This window comes from Lactuca sativa, chromosome 3, assembly GCF_002870075.4.
Source record: "Lactuca sativa cultivar Salinas chromosome 3, Lsat_Salinas_v11, whole genome shotgun sequence".
Lineage (NCBI taxonomy): Eukaryota > Viridiplantae > Streptophyta > Magnoliopsida > Asterales > Asteraceae > Lactuca > Lactuca sativa.
In genome coordinates, this window is record NC_056625.2 from 209,219,696 (window position 1) to 209,228,628 (window position 8,933).

Consider the following 8,933-nt stretch of genomic DNA (forward strand, 5'->3'; position numbering starts at 1 on the left):
CCCCTATTCCTTGTGAATTTGGAGTTGAGGTCAGTTATTCGAAGGCCTATACTGTGTTGATTACATATAACTGGTATGCACTTTACAAATAGCGATGTAACTAATGAAGATTTCCTAAATAATTATCTAGATAGTTCGTCTAATAATTATTTTCTTACCCCAATTCTCACGTAGATAACATGGCTGGAGTCCATCCCCACGGCAACCTGTTCCTTCCGAACGAGGTTATTGCTGGGTGGTTTAGAGAAGAACCAGATAATGATCATCCGATCCCTCTAAATGATCACCATGCTGAAGACCTTTCAGATGGTGCTAACTCCGAACCCGAGGTTGAGGATCTACCCCAGGCAGCTCCCATTCCAATTCCTAACCCTCGTCCGGCTTTTCATGGCCCGACGTCTCCATGGGTGGAATGTCTGGAAACATGGAGCGAAGATCAAGATCAACCTATGCCGTTCAATGGAGACCAAAGTTTCTACAACGTAAGTGAAGGGAGCTCAACAGACAGAGTTCTACCAATTCTGATCCAAAGAGTTGCCTGAAACGAAATTCAGGGCAGGACAGCTCTACAACGTATCACAGAAGTGGATACAAATGGAGGAATGCATATGCTTCGCACCGGTCGCCTTGAACATGCTCGTGAGAGGTCTGAGAGAGACCATGAAACCCTGCTGCAAGCACTGGCTGAGTCACGAGCCGAAGTCATAGAACTTCGAGTATGCCAGAGAGTGTACGAAAGACATCTACTTGATGTGGAATGCCAACTGGCTGAACTGAGAGTTCACCAGAGGGATGACCGTCGCTAGTAGTAGATACTTTACTTTATATTCCTTGTTAGAAAGGAATCGTGTTTCTGTCTATGCCCAACGTGGCATTTTCTATGAAACTATCTTGTACTGTAAGTACTTTTGGTTAGGTCTTTATGCTGTCAAGAACCATCTTCTCTGGATATGATGTAAGACCTTTTTACAAGGTCATTTTCCCAAACTTGTACGTCATGAATATCAAAGATATTGACAGTCGGCTAACTTCTGTGTCATTTTTTATTCAAATACTCTTATCATACTTTCATCAGAGTCTATTTGAAACAGGCTCTAGTCAAGTCATTGGACTATAGCAATGTGACTCTGGAGACATCTCCAAGTCTCTTGTAATGGTTGGATCATGTTATTCACCAACCAACGATACCTCGGTTCGAACAACAAACGTCTTGAGACCATTGTATGAACTTACTTCCGATCTTTGCTAGGACTGCATTATAGGGATGTAGGTCAAACCTTCGTGAACATACTTCCATTTTGTACTAGGACTGCATCATAGGGATGTAGGTCGAACCTTAGAGAACATACTTCTATTCTTTTCATGAGCGATCGAACTACGTGTAGGTTCAACCATTTTCGCTCACAAATTCAATTTCTTTCGGTGTAACAGAGTCATGTCGCCCAAGAAAAACGATCAGCCCATCAACCAAACACTAACTCTTCAGATTGATGCAACTACCTTTCAAGCTGCAGTCTCGGCTGCCGTGTCAGCTTTTCTGACCCACATGAACGCTAACAACGCAAGTGTTAGCGGGATTGTTAACAACAATTCCAGTCCAAGTAACAATCAAGCACCTCAACGAACAGCAAACTACCACGATACCCCGAGTCCCAAGGCCAAGAGTAACAAAAGGAAGTCTTGGGCTAAATCTAAGGACAAGTCGCTTCGAAGGGCGAACAAGAAACAACCACCAGTAACAACCTTCACAGCCATGACATCAGTACCTCCAACTACCATCCCTTCGGGCATCCCAATTGTCCCTAACTCAGTGAAGAAATATGTTGGCAATCTTCCAAAATGTGTTCAATGCGGTTTTCACCACTTTGGACCTTGTTGGGAGATGCTGTACTCAAACTGCAACAGGAAGGGGCACACCTGACGTTACTGCAGGAGCCTAACAAGGTCGATCAACCAAGTGCCCAACACCGATGTGAACCAGGCTTGCTACGGTTGTGGCAAGGTAGGTCACTACAGAAGGAACTGCCCAGAGGCAGCAAATGCTGGCACAGACAGAAGTATGCTACCGACCACCGCCGTAGGAGAGTCTACTCCGGACCCACGTTAATGAATTTTAGGTGTTTCGTAGTAACAGACTTATGAACAATACCAAAACTAGTGCAACCAGAGTCTTATCTTTTGCGAGATCCCGCCTGTTTAAGGATGCTCGTGCTGCGTATACTTGTCTTTTGTAGTATACCTTGTTCGCAGCAATAGTCTTGTAGTAAATCTAAAAGTACAGTAACTCTGTTAAAGGTTGCACTGTTGTGTTTTGTCTGTAACGCCTTATGTTCAAATCTAATGTCTTTAGTTTCCATATGTTTCCGACTTTATCATACGACTCGAGTAAACTTGATCCTCGCAATACCAGCTTCATAAGTACATCTCTTTCTCAGTAAACGACTTTTAGCGAAGCCGTCATATTAGAACACCGAGGCACTCATGCATGGAGTACCTTATAGTTCTTTTCCTTCCTGAAGGAATCCCCGCAGTATCACTCGTACAGTACGTCAAGTTCAATCCAAAGATTCATACGGTCGAGCTATCACTGAAGTATGTATACATGAGAGTATTATATAATCAAGGTTCAACAAGTTTAGAATTGATGATTCCACTTTAACTTCTTTTCCCTCAATGGGATGTGAGATTAAAGAAGAATCAGTTATTCGACTACCTTTTCAATCTTAATTATATATGACTCGTATACATGAGATGGTGATCGTTGAACCAAGTATGAATTCTAATATGAACTTCAGGACGGAGACTGCCCAAGACTACGAGTAATTGCATTTGGCATGTGAACAAACTTAGAACCCAGTATGACTCTTATAACCAGATCAGCTTACAGTCTAAACACCTACGGAAGATACAAGAACAGCCCGGACAACACTACGAACTACTGAACAATAGAATTAGAAGACCATGCTTCTCACCCTTGAGAGCTCCGGTCTTATTCTTACCAAAGTTGATGGAGTGCATCATGTGTACCTCGACGACCGGAGACCTCATTAAGATTTCCTTTAGAAATCGTTGTCTCTGCCTCGCATAGATGAGTTGATTGAGCAAACACAGGGAAAGAGTTACTTTTAGAAATGGACCTGAGATCCGAATATCACCAGTTCGAGTGTTAGGGAAGGATGTCCTAAAGACTACCCTCCGAGCTCGATACAGAAACTTTGAGTCCGTAGTGATACCCCTCGGATAGGACCAATACGCCCATCGAATTCATGAGCTAAATAAGTGGAGTACGCCTTTCTTACTGGGATCAGTTCGTCATTTCTCCATGTAATGACTTACTTATCTACCCTCGTAGTAAGAAAGGACCCATAGAAACATTACCCTCGGAGATAATTTTCATGAAGTTCTCTAAACATGAGTTTTGGAATTAAAGAGTCAAATTTCCTGAGGCACACTATTAGTAACGTGGAAATTCTTGAGTACTCTGTCAAATTATCCAAAATTGTGACATCCCCATATTTCTCGGCCAGAAAAGACCGATTTAATTTATGCTTTTTAAAATAAAATCAGAGAAATCTTTTTATAAGATATTTCGGAATTGGTCCCCAAACAATATATGATAAAAGTTTTATCAAAATCCTTCATTAAGAAGGTATATATTTTCCATATATATATCAAAACCTCGGGATGTCATGTTCCGATACAGATCAAAAGCATAAACAAGACATTATAAGCCTTTCAATAGTTATTTACAACTACTAGCCTATAATCCAAAAATCTCTCGTCATCCTCCGACTATGCTCGGGGTCCACTACCTGTAATCATAAAACTGAGTGGGTCAGGCTTGGGAGCCTGGTGAGCATATAGGGTTTTCAACCCACAATAATAATATACTTATTAAGTTCACCAATCAACAATAACCCTGATTACCCATTCCCGTTGTCCTCACTTTACGTCCCTAAACACCTATCACAAGAGACCTAGCCTAAGGATTATCATCGGGATGGACACTACTGCTAAGGGGTTTCCTCAGCCATACATGTCCTTAAGGCAATCATGAGGGGGATGAAGTACGCCAATGAAAATTTAATTCATCAACACCTACAAGTTGCGAACCTGCTAGTGTTCCACTGGACTATCTAGAAAGTCCGTGGTCGTCATCTATACTTCGCTAGATGGCTACAACAACAACACAACATCGACATCGAGGCCTCTCACCATTTTAACACACATCAACTATTTCATCTACCCATGTTCTACCCAACATATTTTGTAGATAAAAAGCATATACAGTTTAAAACTTGTATAAAACATCAATTCAACAGTCACCTCGAATAAACAATTAGCATATTTACACATAACACGTATTTCAAGGTAAATACTTCATATCTATGTGTAAATTGAAAGTAACTACACACTCACTTATTTTGGTGAAAATCGGGCAGCAATTCGTTTCCTAAAACGATCGTTTCTAATAAAACCGGGAGTTTTATTGAGAAACCGGGCTCTGCAAAAGTCGGGCTTCGAAACCGAAAGGATAAATTTTTCGGGCTTCTCGAGCACTTCGTGGGGTATTCCGGGCTTTACAATTGATACCGGGGCTTTGCGGGATGTTAAGATGAAGAAAATATGGAGAGAGGGGCTAAAAATGGCTAAATTCCAAAAGTAACCGGAAACCCTCGCAGGTACCCTTCTATTTATAGGGTCCGAAGTTTGATCCAAAGGCTGAGAAGTTTCCTGATCCGACGGCTAAGAGGCTTCGCAGGGGGGGGGGGGGGGGGGTCTCGCACATGGCTCGCATGGCTCGCACATGGCTCGCACATGCGAGGGCTCGCTGTCGGCTTCTAAGTGGACCGCGGCTTGCTGGCGCACCTGCGAGGCTCGGAGCTAGGCTATGCGAGGCTCGGACACACGCGGCAGCTGGGCGAAGCTTCGGCTGGGGAGCTGGCTGCTTCGGATTGGGCCTCCTCCTCGGTCGAATCAGAAGAGGACACGTGGCTCGCATGACTCAGCAGCCTCGGTGACTCAGCAGCCTAATGACTCAGCAGCCAGGTGACTCAGCAGGACACGTGTCACTTTCTAAGCGAGGGTGACGTGGCAATTGTGACTATGCGAAATTTCTCGGTTTTCGTGCCAAAACTTCTAAAATCCATAACTTTCGCATACGAGCTCCGTTTTTGACGTTCTTTATATGCACGCGTAGCTAAAATTACGATCTACAACTTTCGTTTAGACTTCGTCGGCTAATTTTGACTTTAATTTTTATATTATTATTTTTAACAGACCGGGACAGGAAATCCGTTAAAAATTCATAACTTCTTCATCCGACGTCCGTTTTCGTCAGACTTTTTACCGTTGTGCTCCTAATGACGAGACCTTCAATTCTCGTTTAGGTTGTGTCGGCTAAAAATCGCTCGATCTAAAATTCTAGTTTTTAGCTGTCTACTGCTACGCTGAAACTTCGAAAAATCATAACTTCCTCATACGAAGTCAGATTTGGGCGTTCTTTTTATCAAACTTCTCGGTTTAACGAATACTACAACTTTCGTTTAGATTACTAAGGCTAAAAAGTAGTTTATCAAAAACTCACTTTTTACGACATTCAGCACCGTGCCGGTTTTGTCGCGAAACTTCGACAGGTCATAACTTCTTCGTTATGACTCGGATTTTGGTATTCTTTATATCCCCGAAATCCTTGTTTCGACCACTACAACTTTATGTAAAGATATCGGGCTTATCTCACACTTTAATTTTGACGCTTATTTTTATTCTTAATTAATTAAGCCCTAATACTTAAGCATAAAACACATAATTCACATAATATTCACATAACTCCTTTTCATTTCTTCAAAATGAGTTACAACGGTTAACCTAGACTATCAACTCAATATAAATGCCTAGGCTAGAAACACGAGTGTTACAATTCTTTCCCTCTTAGGATGATTCCGTCCCCGGAATCACATATCACCAAACAACTGCGGGTAGCGACTCATCATGTCACTCTCCGTTTCCCAAGTGAGATTTGGTCCATTCGTATGTTTCCAGCGCACAAGCACTAAATCGACCATCTTGCGTCGTAACTTCATAGTCTTACGGTCAACGATTGCCTCAGGTTCTTCGATCAACCTCTTGTTTTCATCCAACCTTAACTCAGAAATCGGAATTATGTCGGGCACATCTCCTGTGAATTTTCTCAAATAACACACATGAAAGGTGTTATGAATACCCTCTAGTTCTTCCGGAAACTCTAGCTTGTAAGCTTGATTCCCGATCCTCTGAAGAACTTTAAATGGTCCAATAAACCTTGGACTCAACTTCCCTCGTTTCCCAAATCTTATAAGTCCCTTCCACGGCGAGACTTTAAGTAAAACCGAATCTCCATCATCGAAGGATATCGGTCGTCTTTTCTTGTCAGCATAACTCTTTTGTCGATCTTGAGCAGCTAACATCCTTTCCCTTATCACTTTCAACTTTTCAGCAGTCTCATGGACTATTTCAGGTCCCATAAACTGCTTTTCCCCAGCTTCCAGCCAACATGATGGCGTTCGACACTTCTCCCCATACAAAGCGTGATAAGGTGTCATCTTAATGCTTGAGTGGAAACTATTATTATAGGAGAATTCTACTAAAGGTAAGTGTTCATCCCAGTTACCTTGGAATTCTAGGGTACATGCTCTCAGCATATCCTTCAATGTTTGAATCGTTCGCTCGCTCTGACCATCGGTTTGCGGATGGTAAGCTGTACTCAAACACAACTTGGTACCCAATTCCTCTTGTAGACTCCTCCAAAACCTTGAGGTAAAACGGCTGTCACGATCGGACACAATCGTTAACGGAACACCGTGAAGCCTCACAATTTCCTTCACGTAAGAATTCACAAGTTTATCCATAGACCATTTCTCTTTGGCCGCTATGAAATGCGCACTCTTAGTGAAGCGATCAACGACCACCCAAATCATGTCGTGACCGTTCCTTGTTCTGGGCAGTTTAGTTACAAAATCCATGGTGACGTCTTCCCATTTACCCATGGGTACGGGTAAAGGTTCTAAACTCCCATACGGTTTCTGATGTTGTGCCTTAACCCTAGCACAAGTTACACACTCGGCCACATACTTAGCAACATCGAGCTTCATCGTCGGCCACCAATAATAGGGTTTTAGATCCCTATACATTTTCGTACTGCCGGGATGAATTGAGTACATGGTCTTGTGAGCTTCTTCCATCAGAAGATCTCTTATTCCGCCCGTCTTAGGTACCCAAATTCTATCTTGAAATACCTTCAACCCTTGGTTGTTTGTACCGAACACTAACGTTTTGCCTAAACGTTCTTCCTTTCGGTCATTTTTCTCTAAAGCTTCCTCTTGAGCTTTCTTTATACTTCCCACAATTGTCGAGACAACTTCAATTCTCAATGCTCTTGGCCTTTTCTTTTCAAGGTTTACCTTCCGACTGAGAGCATCGGCAACAACATTTGCTTTACCAGGGTGGTAAAGTATCTCACAGTCGTAGTCCTTGAGTAACTCTAGCCAGCGTCGTTGCCTCATGTTCAATTCCTTCTGATTAAAGAGATATTGGAGACTCTTATGATCAGTGAAAAGTTTACACTTTGTGCCATAAAGATAATGCCTCCATATCTTCAAGGCAAATACTACCGCTGCCAACTCCAAATCATGAGTGGGGTAGTTCTTTTCATGCTCCTTCAATTGCCTCGATGCATACGCGATCACTTTATCCCTTTGGGTCAGAACACAACCTAACCCAACTCCGGATGCATCGCTATAAACTGCAAAGTCATCAACTCCTTCGGGCAATGAAAGAATCGGTGCTTCACACAATCTCTTCTTCAACTTCTCAAAGGCTTCCTTATGCTTCTCATTCCAAGAATAAGTGGCTCCTTTGTGGGTCAAAGCTGTTAATGGAGTAGCAATCGAAGAAAAGCCTTGGATAAACCTTCGGTAATATCCAGCTAATCCTAAAAAGCTTCGAATCTCCGTAGGACTTTTTGGTTGTTCCCACTTCATTACAGCTTCAATCTTTGCTGGGTCGACCATTATCCCTTCTTGGTTAACCACATGACCTAAAAATTGGACTTCTTGAATCCAAAATTCACACTTGGAGAACTTTGCATACAGCTTCTCCTTTTTCAGGACTTCTAGCACTTCACGCAGATGCTTTTCATGCTCCTGCTTGCTTTTCGAATAAATCAAGATATCATCTATGAATACTATCACGGATTTATCTAAGAATGGTTTACAAACCCTATTCATCAAATCCATGAAAGCTGCTGGGGCATTGGTTAGTCCGAACGACATAACCAAAAATTCATAGTGTCCATATCTCGTTCTAAAAGCAGTCTTTTCGATGTCTTGCTCTCTCACCTTTAGTTGATGGTATCCCGACCTAAGATCGATCTTCGAGAAATAGCTCGAACCCTGCAACTGGTCGAACAAGTCATCGATCCTTGGCAACGGGTACTTGTTCTTTATCGTCACTTTGTTCAGCTCTCTGTAATCGATGCACATTCTCATGCTTCCGTCTTTCTTCTTTACAAATAACACAGGGGCTCCCCAGGGTGATGAACTAGGTCGAATAAAACCTTTGTCCAATAACTCCTGAAGTTGTGTCATAAGTTCTTTCATTTCGGTTGGCGCTAGTCGATAAGGTGCTTTCGCTATCGGCGTCGTTCCTGGCAACAAGTCGATACGAAATTCTACTTGTCGATTAGGGGGCAATCCGGGAAGATCTTCGGGAAAGACTTCCGGATAATCACACACCACCGGAATATTCTGCACCTCCTTCTTTTCCATCTTGGCATCGATCACGAATGCTAGATATGATGTACATCCCTTGGCCAAACACTTTCTGGCTTTCATTAGGGAAATTATTCCAGAGTTTACTCTGCGTTTGTCTCCGTACACCATAAACGACTCTTTCCC